Here is an 18,092-nt window from a genome sequence, read left to right as displayed (position 1 = left end):
TAGTTGACCAGTTGATTAAGTCGACACACTTTATTCCTATGAGCGTAAGAGATTCGGTAGATTATCTTGCCGACTTGTATATTCGGGATATAGTGAGGTTGCACGGGGTCCCAGTGTCGATTGTCTCAGATAGAGACCCGCGTTTTACTGCTAGGTTGTGGCAGAGTTTGCAGAGTGCCTTGGGCACTAGATTGACTTTTAGCACGGCTTACCATCCTCAAACTGACGGGTAGTCCGAGCGTACTATTCAGATCCTTGAGGATATGCTTCGAGACTGTGTCCTTGACTTTAAGGGGTCGTGGGGGAGACACTTACCCTTAGTGGAGTCTGCCTACAATAACAGTTTCCAATCGAGTATTGGCATGGCACCGTTTGAGGCCTTGTATGGCTGACCGTGTAGATCTCCAGTATGTTGGGCCGAGGTGGGTGATGCACCTTTGTTGGGCCCAGAGTTGGTGCGAGAAACGATGGAGAAAGTAACACTTATCCGTAAGAGGTTGGTTACGGCCCAGAGTCGCCAAAAGAGTTATGTCGACCGTAAGAGGAGACCTTTATCATTTGAGGTGGGTGATTACGGCTTTCTGAAAATATCACCTAGGCGGGGCTTGATGAGGTTTGGAAAGAGTGGGAAGTTGTCCCCTCGGTTTATTAGCCTTTTTGAGATCCCTGAGCGGGTTGGGGAGGTTACATATCATTTGGCATTTCCTGCGCAGTTGTTCGGAGTACATGACGTACTTCATGTTAGTATGCTTCGGAAATATGAGCCGGATCCGTCACATGTGCTGGATTGGACCGACTTAGAACTAGACGAGGATGCTTCGTATGAGGAGAGACCGGTGAGGGTCTTGGATAGTCGAGTGTAGACACCCCATTTTTGACCGACCTTAAGACTTAGACATCATCGAATAAGCACTCGGTGATAGTGCATGTTATGCTCGTTTCGAGGTTTCGGAGTTTTGGCTGAGAGCCTTGCCTCTGGGCCTCTGAACTCTTTGTGCTTTGGCTCGGTTTGTGGACCAAGTTTGGTTTTCCTTGCCTGAGGGAGGGAGAGGTCTTGTAGACCACTCTTTTGTGGGCGTATACCACTTTTCCCGTTTGGAGACCAGTTTCTAGTTTTTGGAGCATTCGGCCACGTGCCTTGTCTCGGGACCGCTTAACGTTCTCCGTTTGGTGTGGTTTTTGAACCACACCTTGTTTCCTTGGCCTAGAGGGCCACTGTGGTTTGGGAGACCACTTTTGTGGTCGTAAACCACTTTTGGTGCTTGTTAGCTAGTTTTCGAGGCTCCCGGCTACGTGCTTTGCCTCCTGAACTTTCGTCTTGCATCCGTTTTGGTTTGTTTTTGGTACAAACCTTTCTTTTCTTGTTTGGAAGGTGGTACAAGGGTGGGAGACCTGTATTTCCCCTTGGAGACCACTTTTCCTCTGGCCAGCCAGTTTTTTGGTCTGACAGCTGGTCTCCCTGATCTTTGGACCATCAAAAGTGGTCGGCCAGCACACCATTTGCTTGTTTTCATCCTCTGGACTCTATCCCACCATGGCCAACCAGTTGTTGTTCTGGGAGACCACTTAAAGTGGTCGGCCGACCACTTAAGTAGCTGGCCAACCACTTTACGTGGTCGGCTGCTTTTTGTCACATTTTTGGAGATATTTTCCTCCAGCTGGCACAGTTAGAGGGCACCAGAGCCATCCTCCATACACGTGTATGGAGGGATTGCCTTGGCCCTTAGCTTCTTGGAGAAGCTTTGCCTTTTGTTCTCTATAAAAGGGAGGCTCTTCCTCCCTCCTCTAGGTTCAGAATTTGGAGGTTTGAGATATACATATAGCCTTGTATCTATATCTCTCTTTTGTTCTTGTTTTGTGCCTTAAAAGTGTAGTTTTGTCTCACTCTTGTACACAAGCACACACTCAAACACCTTGTTTGTGTTGCTGAGGCTTCTTGAGGTTGTTTTTGAAGTTCTTGGACTGGTTTTGGTTCAAAAAGTGTGCTGGAGTTGCAGTTGTAAAGGTGGTCTTCAAGGGTGAGTTTCTAACCCTTAAATCCCCCATTTTTTCTTAAGCTTTTAGCCCTTCTTGCATACTGTTTCAAGCTTAACTCTTAACTAGAAAAAGTTCTGTTTTTGCATGCTTAAGAAGTTTGTTTAAGGTAACTTTTTCGTTGGGGGTGATTTACCCCCTCTTAGGCCTTGTTAGGACTTGTTTTGAGCCATTCCTTTTGGCTCTTGTGTTAACCTTTGCATGACCTTTCTACCACTGAAATTCACAGGATTTCAGTAGTGGAAAGGTGGTTTTGGAGTCTTAAATAGGAGAGGGTCATCCCCTCTCCTTGTGTCTTGTTTACTTGTTTCATATGCCTCATGTTTGAGCATGCTTACTAAGCTTGTGTTAGCTTGTTCTTAGCATGTATTTGGGGCTATTTTAGCATGCCTTAGATCTGTTTTGACCTGTCTTAGTCATTCCATACATGCCTTATACACTTGTAGTGTAAGTCTTGCAAATGAGCTTTGTGTGCCTCAGGTTTGAGCTTGTCTTTCTAGCTAGTTTTGGGGCCAAATCAGTAGGTTTTTGGTGTTATTTTAACATGCCTTTAATCTATTTTGGGTTGGTTTCATTGGCTCTTACATGCCTAATACACTTGTAGTGTAAATCACACAAACTAGTCTTGTATGCTTCATGAAGTAGCATGTCATTCTAGCTTGTTTTGTTTCCATTTCAGCATGTTTTTGGTGTTGTTCTACCATGTCATACCTCTCTTAAGGTTTGGTTTAATATCCCCATGCATGCTCCATGCACTTGTAGTGCAATTCCATGAAATAGCCTAATGTGTCTTATGCTTTGACATGTCATTCTAGCATGCTTTTGGCTTAACTCTAAGAAGTTTTTGTCCATGTTTTACCATGCTCTAGCTCTGATTTATGTTGTCTTGGTCATGCATGCCATGCTTTGTATAGCTATTGTGCATTTTAGCTTGTTAGCTTTGTGTATCAAGTCCACTAGCATGCCTTGCTTGACCTATTTGAATGATTTGGCATCATTTGAAATGTGATTTTAGTCTAAGCAAGCTTATTGTGTAAGCTTGGCAAGAGGGACTTCTATAAGAGGAGAGGTCTTCTCCTTGTTCTAGGTTAGAAAGTTTGATGGCAAAACCAGAGCTTATACATAGAGATACACCCTCTCTCTATATTTCCCTCTCTCTCCTCCCTTGTGTGTGTTTCTTGGCCTAAAAGTGTTTTTTTACCTTACTTTTGCACTAATACACACACTATTACACCTTGCTCCGAGATTGAGGGACTTTGAGGGTTGATTCTTGAGTTTTTGGGCTATTTTTGATCAAAAGAAGAGGGCTGCATTGGCTGTTCTTGAGGTGTGCTTCAAGGGTGAGCACTTTGCTTTAGTTTCTCCAAACTTGTACTAGTCTTTTACCTATCTTTCTTGCTCATTGAGTTTTTGTGTATAACATAAAAAAGGCTTATATTTTCATGCTTAAGAACTTTCATTAAGGGTCTTTTGTGGTTTGAGTTCAAACTCACCCTCTTAGGCCTTATTTGGCCTTTTTGTTGCCTCCTTGGTAAGGCCTTGTTTGCTTGAGTGTTTTGGTCTTTTCACCACTGAAAACCAGTGGATTTTCAGTGGTGAGAAAGGTGGTTTGAAGTCTTGCATAGGGGAGGGACACCCCTCTCCTTTCATTATCTTATTTCCTTGCATTTTGGCTTAAAGGGTAACATGCATGCTTGATTGGTTTTGGCCCTTTTTCAGAGGTTTTTGGGTGTTTTTAGGTCATATGTAATATCTATTTTTGGTCAGATTTGTGCCCCTTTGCATGCTTAACATACTTGCTTTACATCCCCCTATTTGGCTTAGGAATGCATCTCATGTTTAGGCCATGATTCTTGCATATATTGGCTTAGTCCCATGAAGGTGTTGGCATTATTTTACCATGTTTAAGGCCTGTTGGCCATCTATTTCAGTCATGCTTGCCTTATTTGGTGTCCTCTCTTTGTGTTTTGGCTTGTAAGCTTTGAACATTTTGGCCTCTAGCATGCATAGCATAGACCATCCTCATGATTTGGCATCATTTAGGATCGCATTTCAGTCCATAAATCAGGCTTGTATGTGTACATAAGTGACCTCTTCCATGCTTTGAGGGTATGCCCTTTTATGCCTAGATATGAGCTTTGGTGCATGCATCTCATTGGAGCCACTTTAGCTGCCATGTTAGTAGGTTTTGGGGTCTATTTTTGCATGTTAAGTTTCTGTTTTGGCTTGTCCAATTCATGCCATGAGTGGTCATGTTGGTGGGAGTGAAGTGCCCCCTTTTGTGCCTTAACCTTAGGACCATTGGCTTGCTTGTTGGCATGAGTATTTGTCCATCTTTTCGGGCACTTTTGGCCACTGTTTTGGGATGGATCAAGGTCTGCCCCTTTATGGTTTAAGGCCCCTTTGCATGCTAAGTCTCATGTCCATTGCATAATTGCTTCATTAAGTGTTGTAATATGTTGATCCTATTGCTTAAATTGTCCATGTTTGCATTGCACTTGCATCTTGCATGCCTAGCATTGCATACTTGCCATATTAGTTGCATGGCATTTGGCATGCCTTGCATTTCCAATCTCATGTTGTACCTTTGAGTCATTGTTCCCATAACATGCATTGCATTACTTGGTTTGGGGTGTCAAACCAAGTGTGAGGGTCAATGAGCATTCATACTATAAGTGATGTAATGTGCCTTAACTCTCGGTCACCGGGGCCCTTGACTTCGGTATGATAGGGTCTTGATCCTCATTTGTGTGATTGCATGCATTTTTACATCAAGTGGCAAGCTTGATCTCTTGGGCTATCATGCACCATTGATTCCTCGAGGATCGAGGGCCATGCTTCCCTGAGTTCAAAGCGTGATGGGAAACATGACAGTGCTCACATGTGCCTGAAATCCCATGCCATATACTGTCTGTCTTCTGTTGCTGTCAAAACTGTCCTCTGCAGGAATCTTCTGCCGACCGGCAGCATTCAATGCTGACCGGCCATGTGTGAATGGCTGATAACTCCAACAGCAGCCGATGGAAATTACATTTGGCCGGTGGGAATTTCCTCCAACCGGTGGTATTTTGCAGCATGCAAGGAACCTGTCCTAGGGCTTTGGCAATTTTCAGAGAGACAAGCCAGTATAAACAGAGGCGGCAGTGGTATGGTACGAGCTTTCCAAGCGAGCCGGGTTTCGAGCATGCATCATTCGCGCATCCCGAGGCGGAGGCTGTGGCCACCTTTCTCCTTTTTTTGCATTCTTTCTATTAATTAATTAGAAATTCTGTAATAATTAATGTATTTGTTATTTGGACTGTAATATTTATTTGTACCCTCCGAGTGAGGGCAATTGTGTAATAAGTGTGCGTGAGTGGGTGTATGTCTTCCAATCCCATGTCTTTCTTCCCTTTTATTTACCCGCTTATGATAGTAGACAAGGGCATCTTTAAATTTAGCATACCTTATGCAATGCATGCGTGCATCCATACATTTGCCCCGCATGCACCGGGCTCGGCGCATCACGCTAACTGCATTTGTACTTCAATTTCAAATTGAATACGTGATAGTTGTAGTATTTCACACATCATGTTTAGGTTAGCCGAGCCTATCTAATTGCGTCCTGTATGTGTTGCATTAGTCAATTTAACATGAACTAGGATCATGCATGTTGGCTAACTAGTTTATTGTTTTGGCACGGAGTACGATGTAAGTATTTATGCTTTAGCATCATCGCATGAGTGTGAATGCTATCATGACAGCATGCTTACCATGTGGCTAGATGCTTATGTGATAAACTGTTTGAATGCCTGTGGGTGAAGGTTGGATTGTTTGAGTTGGAAAAACCCATTGAAATCCGTATTTTAGCCTACTTGCGAGTAGCAAACTCCAAAACATTTTCCAAAACAAACGGATATGCAATGTTTCTTTCCAAATTAGGCAATCTAGTCTATACTTGTTTGCTGTGCGCATAACATAGTAATTCTAGGCTAACAATTGGAATAAGAACACATAATGTTTCAAAAACGGATATCACGGTTAGTAGAGGCCGATCTTCGGATCGGGCGAGAGGGGGTGCTCATAGCTGACCTTCCCCAATCGTACCCTAGCTCCCGAGCCGAGAAACTCCGGTGATGACGGACATGTGGCCTTCGGCACCGAGTCAGGGTGTAGACACCCCATTTTTGACCGTCCTCAAGACTTGGACGTCACCGTTTGAACACTCGGTGATCATCCATGATTGTGTTCGTTTGGAGTTCCCGGAGGTCTCGGCTCGCGCGCCTTGCCTCAGGATCCCCGAACTCGGCTGTTTAGTGTCTGGTTTTGCACCAAACACTTTTGTTTTGCCTTAGAGGGGCAGGGAATGCCTTGTGAGACATCCCCATACACCACCGGCAGTGGCTGGAGGCCACCGGCTGGTCTTTTTCTTCCATCGGCAATTTTGTTTGCCGGTCGGCACACTGTATTGCCGGTCGGCATAATATGTTGCCGGTCGGCACTGTTTTTTGCCGGAATAGCTTTTTTGGGCAGCCGACCACTGTTCCTCCACTTTTTGGAGATATTTTGTGCCAGCTGTGATAGCTGGCACCAACTCCTTTCCCCTCCATACACGTGTATGGAGGGATTTCCCTCTAGCCAAGCTTGTTGAATAAGCTTTGCAAGAGGGATCCTTATAAGAGGGAGGCTTTCCTCTTGGTTCTAGGTTAGAAAAACAGAAGCAAAAACCAGCCTTTGAAGATATAGATACATATTATATCTATACCTCTCTCCCTCTCCCTTCTTGTGTGTGTTTCTTGGCCCAAAAGGTGTGTTTTACCTTACTTTTGCACCATTACACACACTATTACACCTTAGTCCGAGATTGAGGGACTTGGGGGAGTTGTTTCTTGAGTTTTGGACTGGTTTTGATCCAAAGAAGGAGGTTAGGCCATTTGTTCTTCAAGGGTTCTTCAAGGGTGAGCATCTTCCCTTTTATTCCCCAAACTTGCTTTGTTTTTCTACCTATTTTGTTTATTGTTTTGGCTCTTGTGTATAACATAAAAAAGACTCATATTTTCCTGCTCTAACACTTTCCTTAAGGTCACTTTGTGGTTAGATTGCAAACTCACCCTCTTAGGCCTTGTTTAGCCTATTTTGGTGCCGTTTTGATAAGGTTTTGTTCACTTCAGCATTTTGATCTTTTGATCACCAAAAATCAGTGTATTTTAGTGTCAAAAAAGTTGGTTTGAAGTCTTGCATAGGGGAGGGACACCCCTCTCCCCTTATGGTTTTGTTTCTTTGCTTTTTGGGCTCAAGAGGGTAGCATGTGTGCTTGATGTTTCTTGGCTTCATTCCAGCACTTTTTTAGGCATCTTAGGTCATATTTAATCTCTGTTTTTGGTCAAACTTGTGCCTCCTTGCATGCTTGTAATACTTGCTTTGTATTGCTCTATTTTGCTTGGAATTGTATTTCATGATTAGGCCATGATTCTCGTGTGTGTTGGCTTGGTTCTATGAAGCATTTAGCATTGTTTTTCCATGCTTAACATCTGTTGGTTATCAACTTGGTCATGTTTGGCATGCTTGTTAGAGTTGCTTTGTATTTTGGCTTGGAAGCTTTGAGCATTTTGGCCTCTAGCATGCATGGTTGTGATTACCCTCTTGATTTGGCATCATCTAGGGTCATATTTTAGTCCAAGAATCATGCTTGTATGTGTGCATGCATGGCCTCTTTCATGCCTTGAAGATGTGTCCTCTTATGCCTAAGAATGAGCCTTAGTATATTTGCTTCATGGGGGATATCTTAGTTGCCATATTAGGAGCTTCTTGGGGTCCTATCTTGCATGCATAAATTCTGTTTTTTTGCTTGTTTTGATCATGCCATGAGTGGTCATGATAATGGGGGTGAGTTGTCTCCTTTTGTGTCTTAACTTTGGGACCATGAATTTGCTTGTTAACATGAGTTGATTGCCTATCATTTTAAGCACTTTTGGTCACTGTTTTGAGAAGGGTAAGGGCCTGCCCCTTCGCCACTTCAAGCCCTCTTGCATGCTTGATCCATGTTTGTTGCATGTTTGTTCCATTAAGCTTTGTGTAGCACATCAATTCCATGGTCAATTTGCTTCATGTTTGCATCATGTTTGTATCTTGTGTGCTTGGTATCATACATTTTGTCATGATAGTTGCATATTGCTTGTTGTGTTTTACATCTTGGTGGTATGACACATTTGAGGCTTGTGAGCATTGCATGCATTGCATTTACTTGGTTTGGGGTGTCAAACCAAGTGCGGGAGTCAAGGACCATTCATACTTCAAGTGACGTAATGTGCCTTGATCCCCGGTCATCGGGACCTTTGACTCCAATTTGATAAGGCCCCGGTTTTCACGTTATTTGTTGCATGCATTTTCATATCAAATAGCAAATTTGATCCATTGAGTCATCATGCACCTTGGATGGCTCAAAGGTCGAAGGTCATGCTTCTTTGAGTTCGAAATATGATAAGAAGTAGGACCATGCTTACATGTGTCCAAGAACCCCATGCCATGCACTGTCTGTTCTCTGTTTTGCTGTCAAATTGTCTGCTGCAGGAAGTTTCTGCCGACCGGCAGAATTTAGTGCCGACCGGCACTATCTGGAGTGCCGATGAATCTGGTAAAGTGCCGACGGGAATTGTGAAGTGCCGGCGGAAACTCTGTCTGGCCGGTGGTGCTCTGCAGAATGCAAGGAACTTGCTCCAGCACTTTGGTAATTTTCAGAAAGACAAGACAGTACAAACAGAGGCGACAAGAGTGTAGCACGGGTTTTCCGGGCAGGACGGATTCGAGCATGCATCATCTGCGCGCCCCGAGGCAGAGGCTGTGGCCACCCTCTTTATTCTTTTGCTTCCTCTTTTTTAATTAATTAGGAAATTTTGTAATAATTTTATTTGTTCATTATTTTGGGACTGTAATATTAATTCGAGCCCTCTGAGTGAGGGTAAACATGTAATAAGTGTGGGTGAGTGTGTGTATGTCTTCCAATCCCCATTTCTTTCTTCCCTTTTATTTACCAGCTTATGATGGTAGATTAGGGCATCTTGAAATTAGCATACCTTATGATATGCATGTGTGCATTCATGCATCTGTTAACATGCACCGGGCTCGGTACATCATGCTAAACGCATTCGTATTTTCAAATTCCAAAATTGAATACATGAATTAGTTGGTTGCATATCGTATGCCATATCTAGGTTAACCGAGCCTAACTAAAATTGCACCTTGTATGTGTTGCATTAGGCAAAATAACATGAACTAGGACATGCATGTTTGCTAACTAGTTTACTGTTTTGGCACGGAGTACAATGTAAGTATTTTTGCTTTAGCATCCAGCATGCGTGTGAATATTGCCATAATAGTATGCCTACCATGCGGCTAAGTGCTTACATGAGATAAACTGCTTGAATGCCTGTGGGTGGAGGTCAAATTGCTTAAATTGGGATAATGCGTTAAAACTGTGAATTTTAAGCCCACTAGATAGTGGCAAAACCATCTTTTCCAAAAGCCCACTTGAGGGTGGCAAAATCTGCATTTTAGCCCACTTGCGAGTAGCAAACCATTTTTAAACAAACATGAAATGTTTTGTTCCAATTTGGGCGATTTGGTCTATACTTGTTTGTTGCGCGCATAACATAGTAATTCCAGGATAATAATTGGTATAAGAACACGTAAAGTTTTCAAAAACGGATATCACGGTTAGTAGAGGCCGGTCTTCGGACCGGGCGAAAGGGGGTGCTCATAGCTGACCTTCCCCGATCGTACCCAAGCTCCCGAGCCGAGACAACTCCGGTGATGACGGACATGTGGCCTTCGGCACCGAGTCAGGGTTTCCTAAATTCTCCCATAAAAAACATTTAGGTGGCGACTCTGTATCTGGCAAAGCAGTCCATGTTTGGCACTACTTTTTCAAAAATCTGTTTCTCAAAACGATTTGCCAGATTTGGACTCTTTGGTTCAGATTAAGAACCGTGACACAAATCGAGTCCGAACTGTAGCACGAGGTCCCACGCGGGCGCGTCTACACAGGGTTTCCTAAATTCCCCCATAAAAAATATTTAGGTGGCGACTCTGTATCTGGCAAAGTAGTCCATGTTTGGCACTTCTTTTCAAAAATCTGTTTCTCAAAACGATTTGCCAGATTTGGACTCTTTGGTTCAAGATTAAGAATCGTGACACAAATCGAGTTCGAGCTGTAGTGACCCCAAAAATGAACAGAACGGGACTCACCCTCCCGGGGCGTTCGGGGACGTCTACAGTTTCTGGTGACTCTGCTGGGGATTTAGAGAGCTTGACTCGAACTCGTGATATCCTATTTTGATTTCATTTATGTGTCTCTTTGCATTGCATTTGCATTGGTGCGCCTAGGACACCGTGTTTGCCATCTGCCATTCCTGAACGGTTTGCCGAAGGCTTGTCTTGTCAAGGCATGACCATAAGGCTGACCGATTATGGGCTCTAACAGTATGGGAACACAAACCCCGGTTTTACCGGGGCACCCTTTTCGACCATTCGACCTAGTGCATATCGAAATCCATAGTGACCATTCCAAGTTAGGACAGGTTGCTTACCCGATGTTAGGTTGTTTGAAAACTGGCGCGTGCATAGTGAAACCCTAGCTCCTAACAAAATAGGACAGGGAAACCCTATCCCAACATAGGAGTGTTTTGGCTCTCTTTACTTGCTATGTGCTTTTAGAGTGTCGTTCTACAGGAACATGTATATCAGTTTGCAAGATTGAGTATTAGACCTGAGGGCATCAGTGTCAGTTTATGAGAATCAGTTATCTGCGGGTATCAGGTTCAGTTTTGAGAACAGTGATTTTGGGGAACAGTGATCAGTGTCGAGGAACAGTGTGTTCGGCTTACCAACTGTGTGTTATGAATACCCAACTGTGCGTTGTATGTGTTTATTTTATGCCGTTATGCTGTCCGGTTGTTTGTTTATTTACTACTTTATTTATCTTTTTGCTAGGTAGTTTAGCATCATTGGTTCCAACCCAGTAGATATTCCCCAAGCACTCTGGATTAGAGGTCGTCGGCTCCATCGATCTGAGGATCTGGTAGACGGACAACCAGTGTACCACTCTCTACCCCCGGTTACTAGACGGAGGGCAACTAGGCAGAGGGCATCAGTTCAACAGTCAGTACAGAGGGCTTTATCTACCCCACCTGTGTACAGTAGGGATTGGGATCCTGTTTCACCCACAGAAAGGGAATATATACCGACAATTCAGTCAGAACAGAACAGCATGGCTAGTTTAGAAGAGATGGTGCGCCAACTCCAAGAAAGCATGAAAGTGATGCAGCAGGATGCTGCCCGACAGGCAAATTTTGCCAAACAACAAGCCACAGTTATGAATGAGCAAGCGGAGTTAATCGTAAGATTGTAGTAGCAAACTGGAGCATCTGCTTCACAGCAAGTCCCTCCCCCACTAAGGGTTCCGATACCCGAAGAGACGCCAAATGCCCAGAATGTCCAAGAAGATACAGACATCCCAACGGGGCCGGCTCCACCCCCGATTCTGCCTCAACTATCCAAGGCACCCACTCCTATCAATCAATCGGATTCTCCCTTCGAGTCCGAGGTCGACCCCGTGGCATTAAAAATACGCAAGCTTGAAAAACTGTTCAAGAAATCTCAAGGTGTGAAGTCCATTCCGGACATTGGAGACGGATACACCGACGCGGCCGTGACGCTGCCAGATCGGTTTAAGATGCCCCAAATCGATCGTTTTGACGGGTCTGAGGATCCCATGGTACACCTGCGACTATTCTCAGATGTCTTAAGGCCAATGGGCCTCACCAGATTGCAGAAACTATCTTTGTTCGGCCGGACCTTGTCGGGTGTGGCGTCCGCATGGTATGCCAAGTTGGGGGACGACGTCAAGAGAAACTGGGACGAGATGGCTGAGGCCTTTATCCTGCAGTACTCGTATAACACACAAATCGAGATCACGACCCGGGATCTCGAGACAACAAGGCAAGAACCCAAGGAAAGCTTCTCAGAGTTTGTAACTAGATGGCGGGCTAAAGCTTCAATGATGACCTTGAGACCCACAGACAAAGACCAGATTCGGATGATTGTGCGCAATCTTCAGCCGAAGCTAATGCAAAAGATGATTGTAGTCCCCTTTCCCACCTTTGCTGATTTACATGAAATGGGGGTGCAGATCGTGGACGCCTTGAGACAAGGTTGGATTGATAATGATCGGGACCAACCCCGCAGAAATTTCAATCGTAGTACTAATACAGGCCCGAGTGGCGCTGCGACTGCCAGGACCTCCGAAGTAAGTATGGTCACCACTAACCCTTCCCCGAGAAATACAGCAGCCACACCATTCTCCGGCGCGTCCGGAAGCAATTCGCAAACAGCCAAATACCCTCCCAGAAACACCAGAACCTTTGCTCCACTTTATATGCCCCTATCCAAAGCTCTGGGGGTTTTGATCAGGAAAGGGCATCTGAAGCCCCTAGAGCCGCGGCCCTTGCCAGAAAGACTACCCGCCACCCACAACCCAGCCAAATATTGTGCGTTCCACCAGTAGCATGGTCATGACACTGACCTATGCTTTCGTTTACGTCATGAGATTCAAGATCTCATTGATAATGGGGTGATTCTTCCCCCTGAGAAACCTAATGTTACCACAAATCCTCTCCCCGCACATAACCAAGTTCCACCACCCAAAAGAGTCAACTTCATCCACACTGGGGTCGCATCCTACGATCCCAGTATCTACATCACACCCTCCTACCTACCTAAACCTAAAGTTTTCCTCCCCGATTGCACCGATTTGTGCATGACGGACATCTCCATAACCCAACCCAAGCCAGTGGTGGTGACCATCGAGAACAGGAAAGGGGTTGTCAAACCAGGGTTCGTGCAGCCTGAGAATGATGTTGGGAACGCTTACAATCCGAATGACTACATTTCACCCGTGAGCCAGAATAGACCAAATGTCGAATTTCCAGTCGGGAGAGAGCTGTGTGTAATCCGAGGGGACAATTCAGGACAGGAAATGGATGATTTGACAGCCGTGGAAAAGGATGTTGTCAAGTCCCAATTTCATGATGACCAAGACTTAGCCATCAACTGGTATGATAATGAAGAATTAGCAGAGGCCACGGGGTGGTTAGACGACCAGCCGGATGTAATAGGGGAGTTCCAGTCAGAACAAGGCCCGGCAGGGGCAGGAATGTCAACAACACCCGGGAGTGTCGAAAAGCAGAATACATCGCCGGAGAGCGCCGGTGTCGAGAGTTTCGCTCGGGAATGGAGCATTTTAAGTACAGGGATCAGTGAGCAATCTACTGCATTGACACAGTCAGAACAAGAAAGATTCGAGGATTCTGAGAGGATCAGAAAAGCAAAAGGCCACGTAGGGGTCGAAACCGCCGCAAGTACGGAAATGGAGGATGCTGTGAACATAGGGATAAAAGGTACTGTGAGTATCGGGACAGTTGTGCCAGAACCAGACAGATGCTTGTCAGTCGCAGATGGTATGTGGTGGGAAGACGACGATCTATGTCTTGCCCACACGGACGAGGATTGGAAAGGTAACCAACCAGATGATACCTGGTATATCGGCAAAGTTGATCACATGACTAGGAGTGGACGGTATTTCAAGCCTCCACACCTAGATCAACCAGAGGCGTCTGGGAAAGATAATGAAGCAGAGAAACAAAAGGAGAAGCAACTCGAAGATGAGGCCGTATTGAGACAATTGAAAAAGATACAAGCAGACATCTCCATCTGGGGACTGCTTATGGCTTCTCGAGTACATAGACAAGCTGTCCTTACAGCCATGGACAAGGCCAAGCTGTCCATAGACACCACGCCCGAGCAGCTGGTGGGATTAGTCTTTTCAGGAGGGAATTCCCCAGCATTGAATTTTTCTGACAAAGAGCTGCCACCCGAAGGTGCAAACCATAACAAGCCGCTCTACATCTCTGTCGAGTGCAGAGATAAATGGATACCTGTGGTACTTGTCGACACGGGATCCGCCATCAATGTCTGCCCGGCAAGGACAGCTTATGCGATTGGTTTGAAAGTCGCGGATTTTATACCAACGGCCCAGGTAATTCGGGCATATGATAACACAAGCCGGGAGGTAATGGGGACAGTTAAGATTCAAACAAAGGTTGGGCCCGGACAGCATGAGATAGATTTCCATGTCTTGGAGGTTCCTGCAACGTTCAACTTGCTTTTGGGACGGCCGTGGCTGCATCAGGTAAAGGCGGTCTCCTCTACCTTACATCAAGTGGTGAAATACCCCTATGGGAAGGGAGTAGCCATTGTCTTTGGAAATTCATCAATTCATCCACCACCAGAGGTGTCTACACCTGTTCTAGAAATTGAGCATGGTATAGAAGATGTGTTCATATCAGGTTTTACCTTGGCCGAGGCTCGGGTTGTACAGAACATCATGGCAGCTAACGAAGGGGTGTATGTCAGCGCCCAAGCAGTTTATCTCATGAACAAACTCCAGCACATCCCCGGGATGGGATTAGGCAAGAGCGGTAGGAAAGGTGCCGCAGCATCGACAGAGGTGCCACATAACCCCCATACCTTTGGTTTGGGCTACCTACCCACCAAAGAGGATTGGGTAAGGAAAGGAAAGGAAATGGCCGGAAGGGCCAGGGCGAAACAGATGGGGAAGCCCTTTGACTTGATGCACCAACCCATTCGGGGGACCCTGAACGGACGTTTCGTCCGGGAAGGGGAGGACTTTCCGTTCTGTGGCTTCCCGGAGCCGTGGCTCAATGCGGAGAAGAAGCGCGTACCGGGATTTGAAATTTTCTTTGATTTACAGTTACCTGAGGATGACATCGCCGAAGGGCAGGCAGATCTATCGGCTGAGGCCGAGCAAAGTAAGGAGGTACAGTCCGAGGACGCTGAAAATGAAATGGGGGCAGCGCTGGCGTGTCTGCTGTCAGATCCTCCGATCGAACAGAGGTGCTTGGGGGATAGCTCCTCGGTATGTGTGATTGGGAATGAAGCGGCTGCGGGCCTACCATCAGCTATTTTGGATGCATCCATCGCACCTTCTCTCATCTGGCAATATGAAGAAGGCTTTTTATCAAGCAGCATCGGGTCAGGTAGTGAGCCGGGATCTGATTCTACCGAATCTTGTACGTTCGAATCAGATTCCAGCTCAACTGAGTCTGAGTCCGGTATTCCCGGGGGTGATAACCCGGATACCACAGTCCTGTCTAGATCGTCTTTTTCATTTTCTTTTGAGTCTGTTGTAACGGAAGAATCCGACGGCTCGGAAGTATTTAATGAGAACGACGTGGATGTGGTTTCGGAGTATTTTTCTGTGCCTTTGATTTATTGCTTAAATTAGGATTTTCAAAATTTTGATGAAAACGACGAGGAAGAAATTCCTCCGGTTTTGCAACGGTTAATTGATCAAGAGCAGGAAAGATTTGTTAAACCTTTAATGGATGAAATCACTACTGTGAATGTTGGTACTGAGAAGGACCCGCGGCTGGTCCAGATCGGGTCCACGTTGTCTTCTGAGGAACGCGAGCGCTTAGTCGCTTTGTTAAAAGATTTCAAAGATGTTTTCGCGTGGTCCTACGAAGACATGCCTGGAATCGATCCTGAGATTGTACAGCACCGGATCCCTCTTGATCCCGAGGCCCGACCTGTCAAACAGAAGCTCAGAAGGATCCGCCCTGATTGGGCCATTAAGATCAAGGAAGAGGTCACCAAGCAGATTGATGCAGGCTTCCTGCTGGTGTCTGAGTACCCGACTTGGTTGGCCAACATTGTTCCGGTGCCGAAGAAAGACGGCAGAATTCGGGTCTGTGTAGACTTCAGAGATTTGAACAGGGCCAGTCCGAAGGACGACTTTCCCTTGCCACACATTGATGAACTGGTAGATTTCACGGCAGGACATGCCTTGCTTTCGTTTATGGATGGTTTCTCAGGCTATAATCAGATAGTAATGGCGCCCGAGGATCGGGAGAAGACTGCATTCACTACCCCGTGGGGTACATATTGTTATCGAGTGATGCCATTTGGGCTGAAAAACGCGGGAGCTACCTATCAGCGGGCAGCAACTACGATATTGCATGATATGATCCATAAAGAGGTCGAGGTGTATGTGGACGACATGATTGTCAAGTCCAAAGAAAGAGAGGGCCACTACACCGCCTTACAAAAGTTTTTTCAAAGGATCAGAGAATTTCGGCTGCGGCTAAATCCCCAGAAGTGTACTTTTGGTGTTACAGCAGGAAAGATGCTAGGGTTTCTGATAACGCAAAGGGGCATCGAGGTCGACCCTTCCAAAATCAAGGCCATCTTAGAAATGCCACCACCAAGGACTGAAAAGGAGGTGCGAGGCTTTCTAGGTAAAGTGCAATTCATAAGGCGGTTCATCTCTAAACTAACCGTGACTTGTGAACCACTGTTTGGCCTCCTGAAGAAAGGAAAGAAATTCCAATGGGACGGCCGATGTCAAGCAGCTTTTGAGCAGATCAAAGAGTATCTACAGAACCCGCCTGTATTGTCACCGCCAGAACCGGGGAGACCGCTGATATTGTATCTTTCGGTAACTGAGACCACCATGGGCTGCATGCTCGCACAGGAGTCAGAAGACAAAGTGGAAAGGGCCATCTACTATCTGAGCAAAAAGATGCTGGATTACGAGACCCGCTACACTCCGCTCGAGAAGGCTTGCTTGGCCTTGGTATGGGCTACCCGGAAGCTGCGGCACTACCTGTTAGCTCACTCTGTAATGTTGGTTTCACGTTTGGATCCCATCAAATATCTTTTCGAGAAACCAGCACTTACAGGTAGGCTAGCTCGTTGGTTGCTATTGCTTTCCGAATTTGACTTGAAGTATGTAACACGCAAGTCAGTGAAAGGAAGAGCGGTAGCGGAGTTCCTTGCCGACCATCCGGTTGAGGGGGATGAAGCGGTTGAGTACCTATTCCCAGATGAAGCGATTCTGCATATCGAGGATGAAACTTGGACGATGTACTTTGACGGAGCGTCAAACCAGTATGGGTATGGGATAGGAGTGTTGCTGATAGCGCCTGACGATTCCCGCATCCCTTTGGCATTCAAGCTCCAGTTCAGAGTCTCGAACAATGAGGCAGAGTATGAGGCATGTATTGCTGGTCTGGAAGCAGCCCTAGAGCTAGGGGTAAGACGGTTGGACGTCATTGGGGACTCGAATCTTGTTGTGTCTCAAGCGAAAGGAGACTGGAAAGTCAAGGAGGAAAGGATGATAATTTACCACCAAACCTTGGATTTGTTAATTCCTCGGTTCGAGAAACTAAACTTCACCCACCTCGTAAGAGAGAACAACAGGTTTGCAGATTCGTTAGCAACTCTATCTTCCATGATAGACATCCCGTCGGGAGTCCGGATGCGTCCAGTCATCATTGATCAGAAGTTTGCGCCAGCATACGAGTCAATTTCCGCCATAGATGAAGCCCAAGACGGCAACCCCTGGTATTACGATATTTGGAACTTCTTGGAAAAGGAGACATATCCGATAGGGGCAAGCACCAAGGATAAAAGGGCCATTAGAAGAATGGCTATTCAGTTCATCATCTGCGGAGGTAAACTGTACAAAAGAGGTCATCTGGGAATGCATAAGCTCTGTGTAGAAGCTGAAGAGTCGAAGCGCCTAATGGAGGCCATCCATGGAGGAGAATGCGGTGCACACATGAATGGAGTAATGTTGGCCAGAAAAATCCTTAGACAGGGCTATTATTGGTCGACCATGGAAGAGGATTGTATCGGCTTTGTTCGGCGATGCCACAAATGCCAGATCCATGCAAACCGTATGAACATCCCACCATCCAAATTGTACAATATGACTTCCCCGTGGCCGTTTTCCGTGTGGGGGATCGATGTAATCGGAGCTGTTACCCCGAAGGGATCGAACGGACATGAGTATATCCTCGTAGCGATAGATTATTTCACAAAGTGGGTCGAGGCCCAATCATACGCGGTGTTGAAAGCGTCGCACGTCGCAAAGTTCATCAGAAACAACATCATTTGTCGCTACGGGGTGCCAAATGAGATCATCTCGGACAATGGATCCC

Source organism: Camellia sinensis, chromosome 12, assembly GCF_055761805.1.
Source record: "Camellia sinensis isolate YWXY chromosome 12, ASM5576180v1, whole genome shotgun sequence".
Lineage (NCBI taxonomy): Eukaryota > Viridiplantae > Streptophyta > Magnoliopsida > Ericales > Theaceae > Camellia > Camellia sinensis.
This window is presented reverse-complemented; position numbering follows the sequence as displayed.